The 12,072-nt window shown below is 34.3% G+C and overlaps 1 long non-coding RNA gene across 4 annotated transcripts in view; it reads left to right on the top strand.

Annotated features, from left to right (window-relative positions):
* The window catches only part of LOC141380887 (uncharacterized), a 53,224-nt gene that overhangs the window by 27,146 nt on the left and 14,006 nt on the right, over positions 1-12,072 (top strand). The window contains exons 3-4 of one of the 4 annotated variants that reach the window (XR_015526186.1): positions 8,778-8,896; positions 9,368-9,569. This is a non-coding gene — a long non-coding RNA (uncharacterized LOC141380887). Of the gene's footprint in view, positions 1-8,777; positions 9,250-9,367; positions 9,570-12,072 lie in introns of those variants that run through there. The other 3 variants (XR_015526187.1, XR_015526188.1, XR_015526185.1) reach the window with 3 other exon arrangements.

Consider the following 12,072-nt stretch of genomic DNA (forward strand, 5'->3'; position numbering starts at 1 on the left):
AAAATAAAATATGATCATGCCTTGATTTTTAATTACTTAATTAGGGCAGTAAAATCTGACTTTACTTAGACAAAAGTCTTGTCACTGAACAGAAATAATGTACAGTATAGAAAATAAAGTCATGCTGCAGTGGAGGAAGATTTAATATTGTATATGACTCCCATGAGCTTAGAGGACTGCATCCATACATCTTTGACTCAAATAAGTCATCTGGAATGGCTAAGAAAGTGTTCTTGCAGGACTTCCAGAGTTCATCAAGATTCATTTGGATTCATCTTAAACACCTCCTCCATCTTACCCCAGACATGCTTAATAATGTTCATGTCTGATGACTGGGCTGGCCAATCCTGGAGCACCTTGACCTTTTTTGCTTTCAGGAACTTTGATGTGGAGGCTGAAGTATGAGAAGGAGCGCTATCCTGCTGAAGAATTTGCCCTCTCCTGTGGTTTTTAATGTAATGGGCAGCACAAATGTCTTGATACCTCAGGCTGTTGATGTTGCCATCCACTCTACAGATCTCTCGCATGCCCCCATACTGAATGTAACCCCAAACCATGATTTTTCCTTAACCGAACTTGACTGATTTCTGTGAGAATCTTGGGTCTATGCGGGTTCAATAGGTCTTCTGCAGTATTTGTGATCATTAAGATGCAGTTCAACAGACGATTCATCAGGAAAAAACGACCTTCTGCCACTTTTCATAATGACTAACTAAAAGTCAAGTTTTTATTTGTTGCTCTTACAACTGGGATCGACGACAAGACTTTTGTCAGGTAGTGTATTCCCCACAAGTTTAGAAATCCCAGTACATTTTGATCTTGTGTGGACCTTTTTTTAGGTCCCCATAAGGAAAACAGCTCACAAATCACACAGAACGAATCCTTTTGTAAACGCAAACATGCAGTTTGTTTGCTGTGAGGGTTGGTTCAGGTGTAGGGGATAGTATATGGGATGTCCCCATAAATATAGCACTACAAGTGTCTGTATGTTTTTGTTTGTATTGTAGCATTTCCGCTTCCATGTTTGCGTACACATGAATGGAGCCCAAAGTCTATTGTGACCTTCACACAAGCTTGTTTCTGTTGTGTGGGTTAAAAATAGTCTGTCCATAAATCAGCACTCAGTGTTCTTCAATGCAGAAGCTGTGCTGTCTTACACACGTCCCGGTCCGAGCCGTGTGTTGTGTAAACTAAGAAAAACCCACCTGGCGGAGGGCAAACAAACAGCTGTCAAACAGAGCAGATCAAAGCCTTGGTCACACACACCCACACATCTCTGGATCTCTTCACTTTGACCTTACAGCAGATATGATGATAAGTGTCAGGATATTGAACATAAAAGTAAAGATCTGCCGTCTGAGTGCATAGAGCTCATTGGTACAGGAGCAGACTAGCTCGCATCAACCCGTCTTTTGACCCTGTCTGCGACATTGTCATTCTAGTTCAGCTACTTTAATCTATGTTTTGGTCATGTCATACCCTGCTTTCTTTTTAGAGGCAAATTTTCTTCTCGTTGTCCACTGCTATCACCACTGTTGATACCCCACCGTGTCCAATTGTTGACTTATTTGGGGTTCTCCCACCCGACCACACTTTACCCTCTCATTTAAAATAATTAAATGGAAAATAACCGAAACTACACTCCAAAAAAATGAAGTTTGCTGTTTGTTCAAACTGCTTATTTAAAACCGCTTATCTGAAACTAAACAATTCTCAAGTTTTTTGGAGGACAGCCTAATTATTTTATGTTCAATCCACCTAAATTTGAAAAACTAATACATTAATTTTCTTTTTGGCTTAGTCTTTTTTTATTAATTATGGGTCACCACAGCGGAATGAACCGCCAACTTATCCACCATATGTTTTATGCAGCGGATGCTTTTCCAGCCGCAACCAAACACTGGGAAACACCCATGTACTCTCGTTCACATTCATATACTACTGCCAATTTAGCTTATCAATTTACCTATACCACAGATCTCAGAGAAAACCCACGCCAACATGGTGAGAACATGCAAACTCCACACAGAAATTCCAACTGACCCAGCCGGGGCTCTGTACCAGCGACCTTCTTGCTGTGAGGCGATCGTGCTACCCACTGCGCCACCTTGACGCCCAAAAAACTAATAAGTTAACTTCATTCTTTCAAGTAGTAACAATAGTCCTGCAACACAAACCTTTCGGTAAATATTTTGGAATAGTAAGTCCACATTAAAATTACTTTGATAAAATTCAAATACCTTAAATAACTGGATCTAACAGGAATAAAAACAACCCAGAGACTCTTCTTTAAGAAAACCTATAATTTTGTCTAAATAAACACATTATTCATTATTCTACATTATACATTATTCTACTTACAGTATCCTGTGTGCATAGTTTTTCTGCTCATTCTCAGAATGCATGCGGATTTTGGAGTTTCCATTAAGCATCTTTTAATGCAATATTCCAAAATGCTCATTCAAATAGGTGGATGGAGACGTAGCCAGTGTTAATTAAAGCTGTGGTTTGCTTGATTATGTGGATGTTTTGTGCCGTGGCTGTGAAGAGGCTCTCAGCGTCGGTCGAGAGTGCAGGTTCAGCGGTGAACACTCATCTCATTACAGCTTACACTGACACACCGCTCACCGCCACAATATTAACTCTATATACAGTTCATTCGGTTTTTCGGCCTAGTCCCTTTATTAATCCTGAGTCGCCACAGCGGAATGAACTGCCAAATTATCCAGCACGTTTTTATGCAGCGAATGCCCTTCCAGCCACAACCCATCTCTGGGAAACATCCACACACATTCATGCACACTTTTACACGGCGAACAATTTAGCCAACCCAATTCACCTGTACCGAATGTCTTTGGACTGTGGGGAAACCGGAGCACCCAGAGGAAACCCACGCAAATGCAGGGAGAACATGCAAACTCCACACAGAAACGCCAACTGACCCAGCCGAGGTTCGAACCAGCGAGTTTCTTGCTGTAAGGCAACAGCACTACCTATTGCGCCACTGCGTTGCCCCTCTATATACAGTAATAATAATAATTTATTAACAATTTTTTTGTGTTTTCTAGACACACAAAGCACTTTACAGATTTGGGTGGAATCTCCTCAACCACTACGTGCATGTGCATTAGATAGAATGTAATGCTAATTTCACAACCACCAAGAGTATGTGATTTTTTAACAAATACATGTATTGACTTATTGGCGAATGAGCACATTTTATTTGATTAAAATCATTACAAATATTTATGTATAATTGTGTTCAAGTGTGAGCCACTTTAAACCGGGAGCATAAGCATATGATTTTCAGAATGTACAGTTGAAGTCAAAGTTATTAGCCCTCCTGAATTATTAGCCCACCTGTATATTTCCCCCCCAATTATTAGCCCTCCTGAATTATCACCTCCCACCACCTATGCATTTCCCCCCCAAAACACAGAAATGTCAACCACCAAGAGTGTTGTGAAATTTTTGAGAAATCTTCTTAAAATCTTCTCAAAACATTCTAATTTTCCTTCTTTTAGTATATATATTTATATAGAGATATATAAAGACTTGCTTTGTTTACCAAACAAATTTAATTGTATTTGCATTGTAATCCTTAAATACGACTAAAAAAGTTAGTTCATTTCAAAAACATTCCCCATGAATCCACTGATTTTATTTTATTATTTATGGCAAAAACAGATTTCGTCTGGCCCTGATTATCAGACATATTATTAATGAGCAAATCTCTCAGTAGAAATGTTCACAATACTGATATGTTTAAAACTGTGTAGTTTGAGCTGCTGATTGATGTTTTTTGGGGTAATTAACAGACATTGTCATAAATCTGTCATCAACATAATTGTCATGAAACCGTTATAAATGTGGCATAAATTTTATAACAGCAACATTAATATTTTCTGGACCTTAACAGTGCTACAAGCTGAATTTGAGCAATGACACTTTTATTGAGACATTTTAATGACTGATACTGAAAAAGTGAGCAGAAAAAATATTATGGCACAATTAGAATGCCTCATGACAATCATGTTTATGACATGTTTATGACAAGATTTCTGACAAGTTTTGTTATCTTGGTAATGTCATAAATCTGTCATCAACATAATTGTCATGAAACCATTATAAATAAGTCATGAATTTTATAACAGCATCATTAACATTTTTTGGACCTCAACTACAGTGCTACAAGCTGAATTTGTCATTAAAATGTCATCCAATATTAATAACACTCTTAAAATTTATTTGCCAGAGTAATGACACTTTTAGAGAGACATTTTAAGGACAAATACAGTCTGTTCCACTGATAAAGTCATCAGAAAAAAAATATTCATGGCACAATTATAATGCCTCATGACAATTATGTTTATGACAGATTTCTGACAAGTTTTGTTATCTTGGTAATGTCATAAATCTGTCATCAACATAATTGTCATGAAACCATTATAAATAAGTCATGAATTTTATAACAGCGTCATTAATATTTTTTGGACATCAACTACAGTGCTACAAGCTGAATTTGTCATTAAAATGTCATCCAATATTAATAACACTCTTAGGGTAATGACACTTTTAATGAGACATTTTAAGGACAAATACAGTTTGTTTCACTGATAAAGTCATCAGAAAAAAATATTCATGGCACAATATGGACAATCATGTTTATGACAGATTTATGACAAGTTTTGTTGTCTTGGTACATGCGCTATAGGTGTATTGGGTAAGCTAAATTGTGCGCAGTGTAATGTGAGTGAATGGTAGTGTATGGATGTTTTTCAGTGATGGGTTGCAGCTGGAAGAACATGCGCTGCGTAAAACATATACTGGATAAGTTGGCGGTTTAATCAAGGCGACCCCTGATTAATAAAGGGACTAAGCTGAAAAGAAATGTATGGATAAACATTTAATAGTAAGAACCGTATCTAAAATCTAGACACCAATTAATAAAGTGCAATAATAGAAACACTAAAAGGCGCATTTTGTATGATTTCTTTCTTCATTGACACTTTTCTTTCTAATAGACTTGAGAGAAATTAGGTAAATAAAAATCTAAATTGACTTGTGATCAAAAACTGCTTGTGTCTGTAGCATCTCTTAGTTGAGACTCTACCCAGAACTGAACGCGCAGCATCTGCTCTGCACAGAAAGCAGCTTTGCATTATAAATGAGTCCAGCAGGCATGAACAATAGTAAATTGATACCGAATAGTCAAACAGAGCTCTTCAGAACTTAAGCACACAGTGATCAGCATGAGTAAACTTTACCTGGCAGCGGCGTACACATATTTCATTAGTCATTAGTGGTGCGTCACTGGTGTTTTAGCAGCTTCACCACCGACAAACACACAAATCACATTCACTTCCAAATGGTCAATGAAACGGCTGTCAGTTTCTTCAGAAATCCCTCATATCTGACGCTTTAGATGCCAGAGGGGGCTTCAGTTCACCGCTTTCTCTTTCTGACTGTCGTAACTGATAGATGTCAAACTGTTCCCTCAGACACTTGCGGCTTCTTATCTCACTAGATAAACAAGTGTAAAGGCAAACAGAGACAGAAGGAAGAATGCAGTTTCAGTTAAATATTTGATAACTATTCATGTTTGTTGTTATGTCTTAGTGAAGGACCAAATGAATATACAGTTGAAGTTAGAATTATTAGCCCTCCTGTATATCCCCCCCCCACAATTTCTGTATAACAGAGAGATGTTTTTCAACACATTTCTAAACATAAATAGTTTTAATAACTAATTTAAAATAACAGATTTATTTTATCTTTGCTATGATGACAGTAAAAAATATTTTACTACATATTTTTCAAGATACTTAAGACATTTAAAGGCTTAACTAGGTTAATTTGGTTAATTAGGATAATCGAAAGGGGGTTAATAATATTCACCTTAAAATGGTTTAAATAAAAACTGCTTTTATTCTAGCCAAAATAAAACAAATACGACTTTCTCCAGAAGAAAAAATAATATTGAAAATACTCTGAAAAAATCCTTGCTCTGTTAAACATGCTTTTGGAAATATTTGAAAAAGAAATTCACAAGAGGGATAATAGTTTACTGTCCCAATACAAAAAAACATCACACCCTGTGAAAATCTATACCTTTTACTCGCTTTACACCGTGCTTTCAAAAGAACTTCAGGGGAAAGTTGTAAAAGCATTTATTTTTAAAGGTTTATCATGATTTTCTATATAGGCACTGTGTATATTTTTGTTTTTTGTTTGAAAACTATAAATGTCTGCATAATAGTTGCTAAAAAAACTGGTCAAATATTATGTACTGTCATCATTGCAGGAAAAAAAAATCAGTTATTAGAAATGAGTTATTAAAATTATTGTTTAAAATGTGACAGATTGTCTCTCTGGGAAATATCGGAAAATAATTAAATATAAAAAAAAAGAAATTTAATTCACAATTATTATAAAATAAATTAATTAATCATTTAATTAATAGTAACATTATTATGCAACAAATGGGGTGATATATACATCCTATAATTCATACACTGAAAAAATTATGTCTGCTAAATTGTTGCAATTTATGGCTTTAAATTAATAATATTCAACTTAATTTGTTTAAATTCAACCCATATAAATTAAATTTTTTACAACCACTTTTATTTTTGGGAATTTTTGAAAATGTATTAATCTTTTTTTCAGTGTTATGATATATAATAATTATATATATATATATATATATATATATATATATATATATATATATATATATATATATATATATATATATATATATATAATTTTATAAATTAACATTTTTGGCGTCTAAATATTTCATAAAAATTTAGTTAAAGAAATTTAATTAAAATTTGACAGAAGGGCTTATAACTTTGACTTTATTTCGAAAATTATTTCAATATTATTTCTCCACCAAGATCATTTGAGCATTTTAATTTAATTTAGATGTCATAATTTTATTATAAATATACTTAAATATATAATTTTTGTTTCGTTTAGTAAAATATTTGTTAAAATTAAAAAAATAGTTTAAAGCATAAATTGACATCTAGTCCACAAACAAAATCATTTACTAACACACATGGTCTAAACTTTTATGGATGTCTTTCTGAAAAATATAAGTATTCTGAAGTATAAGTAAAAAGTAACACATCACACTGATCCACTTATTTTTCAGAAAATACATTTCTAAAGGTGTTGTTGACTTGAAATTTTCACCAGATGTTGGTCAGAAATCCAGATATGCAAAAAAAAAAATGAATTAGTTTACAAATTCAGGTAGGCGTAATAAAATGAAATGACGCAGGGAAAAAGTATTGAACACATGAAGAAAGGGAGGTGTAGAAAGGCAGTGAAAGCCCAGACAGCAGCTGAAATCTCTCAGGAGTTCTTCAGCAACTCTCTGAAGGAACAGTAATACTGTAAAAGTCAATGACAGTTTTCTCCAGCATTCTTCAGAATATCTTCCTTAGTGTTTGACAAAAGAAACGCAAACAGGTTTTGAATAACTGGAGGATTAGTGAATGACAGACTTTTCATCCCTTTAACTGAAGTAGCTTTATTTTTAAGAGTGTTTGAGCATCATATGGGTTTGGAAACTGTGTGTAGGACCCGGCATCAGTTATTCTGGGACGGAGCGAGTTGTTGATTGTGTTCTCGTTGACAGGAGAGATAAACAGCAGCTGAAAACAGCTGTACGTGCAGGAGGGCACAATGCAGACGTGTGGCTTCCTGCATCCACTAAGAACACCACATTCATCTTTAATGACGCGCTTTGTAGAGTTCCCGACAGATCCAGAGTCTGTTTAACAAAGCTCATTTCTGAGCTAATCAGCCCTAAAGATGACGCTGAATTTAGATTAACACTATGAGGCCACTGACACCAAATAATGACAAGACTTTTAGGGATGCTTTTCGGGGTCGTTATGCTAGTTTGAATTAGTTCAACACTAAAAAGAAAACAGTTTTGAGGGGGAAAAATTGTAAATAACAGGCCACTTGAAAATAAAAATGCTCTGTGTTTATTCAATTTAAATATGGGTTTGTGTCCAACTTTAATATTTGTTTGAATTCCTTAATTAAAGGCTTGAAAATATTTCCTACATATTTCTAATTAAAATATTGTCATTTAGATTATTTACTTATTTATTTTTGGCTTTCTGTGATTTGTTTTCCTAGTATTTTTATTTGCTGTGATTTAAAATCTGTGTTATTCCATCAAATTACAGTTTTTTTTAAATCTTTTGAAATTGAAAGTTTTCTTTGTGTGTTGCTTTTGTTATTTTCTGTGGGGAACATGTACATTTGAATTTTATTTTAGTTAAAATTGGGATAAAAAGCCATTAGTTTGCAGAATAAAACAATAATAATGATTTGCTATAACACATAAAGATGGGGGTGTCTCATTTTTTTCTTTGTAAATTGACATACATACACATTAGTGTTGGGCTAAGATTAATCGCATCCAAAATAAAAGTGTGTTTTGACATAATATATGTGTACGGTGTGTATTCATTATGTATAAATAAATACACACATGCATGCAAATATTTGAGAAAATGTTCATTTATATTTGGATATAAAATATATATGAATATAATGCAAATTATATACATTTATATACCTATGTGACAAAATTGCTTTGTATAGTTGTCTATAGTGTGTATTACATGATACACATATTATGTCAAAACAAACTTTTAATCTTCGCCCAGCTCCAATATATACACCATCTAACAAAAGTATTGTCATTGATCCCAGCTGTAAGAAGTGACAGAAGGTCGATTTTTCAGGTGAATCGTCTGTTGAACTGCATCCCAATCATCACAAATACTGCAGAAGACCTATTGGAACCCGCATGGACCCAAGATTCTCACAGAGTTCAGTCAAGTTCGGTGAAGGAAAAATCATGGTTTGGGACATTTGCACAGCCCATTACATTACAAACTACAGTAGAGGGCAAATTCTTCAGCAGGATAGTGCTCCTTTTCATACTTCAGCCTCCACATCAAAATTCCTAAAAGCAAAGAAGGTCAAGGTGCTCCGGGATTGGCTGTTCCTAAAACTTGCATAGGCAACAAGACTTTTGTCATAGTAGTATACATAGTATACATAGTAAAAAAACATTAACATGTAAGGTTAATGGAAATATTTCGACGGTCAAATGTGATCAAAACAAAGTGCTCTTAACATTATTTTGTCTTTAAATTTCTCTGCTTATCTGTTTGTCAATTTATTTATCAATAAATCATGATTTGTCAATTTAAAATGAAAAAAAAAGTTACAGTAGGTGCAAATATTGTGTGCATCCGGGTCCAACTGACTTTTGTTGTTATAACAACAAAATTTTGTTGTTGTTATTGTTATTTGTTGTTCATTTTAGGCCATGTTCCACATCATCATCAACTCAGGAGATCTGGTCATCAGTGAAAAGATGATTGACAGCTGCCAATCATCTTCCTCTTCCACATGAACAGCACTTCTCCAGTTCTCCGTCAGTTCAAATTACGTCCAAGATTGAGCTGATGAACGCAGCGGTCTGGATCAAAAATCACCCCGCAGCACATCTGTCAGATCAGCCTCAGGTAAAGCTAAATAAAACCCAAACACGTCAATCAAAACTTCTCCAACATCGTGCATTTCCATCCCAACCACGATCTCCTCGCTCGAAATTAAAATGAGCCCGCATTCAGCCCGAGTGTCTCTCTCAGGTCCTCCTCCTACGTGCTGGATTTCCATGAGAATGCACTGCGCTCTGCATATCAATCCAGACGGTTAATTAAAGAGCTGTTATATTCCTGCTGGCGTCACAAGTGCGCAGTCGGTACGCTCTGATGATACAGGCCTTTTGGAAAGCAAATGAGTAATATCACAGGCTGGATGCGGCCCGCACGTTTCAGGAACACCTGACGGGGTTTTTAGAGCGCTGGACGCTTGAATGTGCGTAAAAACAACGTCAGCGCATGTTCACTATTGTGTGCTGGAAGTTTTTTTTTTCCTGATAGTTTGGAAATTAAAATGAATTTAGACATTTATTGGCCTTTTAGATTTGCTCGCGGAAGTTTAATCAAGCTGGATTGATGTGTGAGAGTCAATGATGTTCAATGGCATGGATAAGTTAGGAATGTGTTCGAGTAATATGTTGATATTTGTTTTATTCTATAAATGTTTGATAGCTTTTCATCTACATTTCTAATAAAAATACTGTTGTTTAGAGTTTTTTCCCCGCACAAAACACTTGAATGTGTAAAAAAAACATCGATGTGTGTTCACTATTGTGTGCTGGAAGTTTTTTTTTCCGGATAGTTTGGAAATTAAAATTAATTTAGGCATTTATTGGCCTTGTAGTTTTGGTCACGGAGGTTTAATCAAGCTTGATTGGTGTGTGAGAGTCAATGATGTTCAATGTTATGGATTAGTTAAGATTTGTTTTATCCTGTAAATGTTTGATAGTTTTTTGTCCACATTTCTAGTAAAAATATTGTCATTTAGAGCTTTTTTCTCCAGAAAACACTTGAACTTGGGTAAAGGATGATGTTTAGAGGTTTTAGATTTGGTCGCGGAAACTTGATTGGTGTGTGAGAGTCAATGATGTTCCATGGCATGGATTAGTTAGGAATGTGTTGAGTAATATGTTAATATTTGTTTTATTCTATAAATGTTTGATGGCTTTTCGTCCACATTTCTATCAAAAATATTGTCCTTTAGAGCTTTTTGAATGTGTGTAAAAACAGCATCGGTGTGTGTTCACTATTGTGTGCTGGAAGTTTTTTTTCCTAATAGTTTGGAAATTAAAATGAATTTAGGCATCTATTGGCCTTTTAGATTTGTTGCGGAAGTTTTATCAAGCTTAAATAGTGTGTGGGAGTCAATGATGTTCAATGGCATGGATAAGTTAGGAATGTGTTCGAGTAATATGTTGATATTTGTTTTATTCTATAAAGGTTTGACAGCTTTTCGTCTACATTTATAATAAAAATATTGTTGTTTAGAGTTTTTTTTTTCTTTAGACAAAACTTGAATGTGTAAAAACAACATCAGTGTGTGTTCACTATTGTGTGTTGGAAGTTTTTTCTGATGATTTGAAAATTCAAATAAATTTAGGCATTTATTGGCCTTTTAGATTTGGTCACGGAGGTTTAATTAAGCTTGATTGGTGTGTGAGAGTCAATGACGTTCAATGGTAAGGATTAGTTAAGATTTGTTTAATCCTATAAATGTTTAATAGCTTTTTGTCCACATTTTTTTTGTAAAAATATTGTCATTTAGAGCTTTTTTTCTCCATAAAACACTTGAACTTGGGCAAAGGATGATGTTTAGAGGCTTTAGATTTGGTCTCGAAAACTTGATTGGTGCGTGAGAGTCAATGACCTTCAATGGCATGGATTAGTTAGGAATGTGTTTGAGTAATATGCTAATATTTGTTTTATTCTATAAAGGTTTGATAGCTTTTTGTCCACATTTCTAGTCCAAATTTTGTCATTTAGAGTTTTTTTTTCTTCAGAAAACACTTGAATGTGTAAAAACAACATCAGCGTATGTTCACTATTGTGTGTTGGAAGTTTTTTTTCTGATGGTTTGGAAATTCAAATAAATTTAGGCATATGAATATTAGCAAAGGATGATGTTTAGAGGCTTTAGATTTGGTCGCGGAAACTTGATTGGTGTGTGAGAGTCAATGATGTTCTATGGTATGGATTAGTTAGGAATGTGTTTGAGTAATATGTTAATATTTGTTTTATTCTCTAAATGTTTGCTAACTTTTTGTCCACATTTCTAGTAAAAATATTGTAATTTAGAGCTTTTTTTCCCTCCAGAAAATACTTGAATGTGTAAAAACAACATCAGCGTATGTTCACTATTGTGTGCTGTAAGTTTTTGTTTCCTAATAGTTTGGTAATTAAATGAATTTAGGCATTTATTTGCTTTTAGATTTGGTTGTGGAAGTTGATTGGTGTGTGAGAGTCAATGACGTTCAATGGCATGGATTAGTTAGGAATGTGTTTGAGTAATATGGTAATATTTGTTTTATTCTATAAATGTTTGATAACTTTTCGTCCACATTTCTATCAAAAATATTGTCCTTTA

Source organism: Danio rerio, chromosome 25 (genome assembly GCF_052040795.2).
Source record: "Danio rerio strain M-AB ecotype USA chromosome 25, GRCz13ab, whole genome shotgun sequence".
NCBI lineage: Eukaryota > Metazoa > Chordata > Actinopteri > Cypriniformes > Danionidae > Danio > Danio rerio.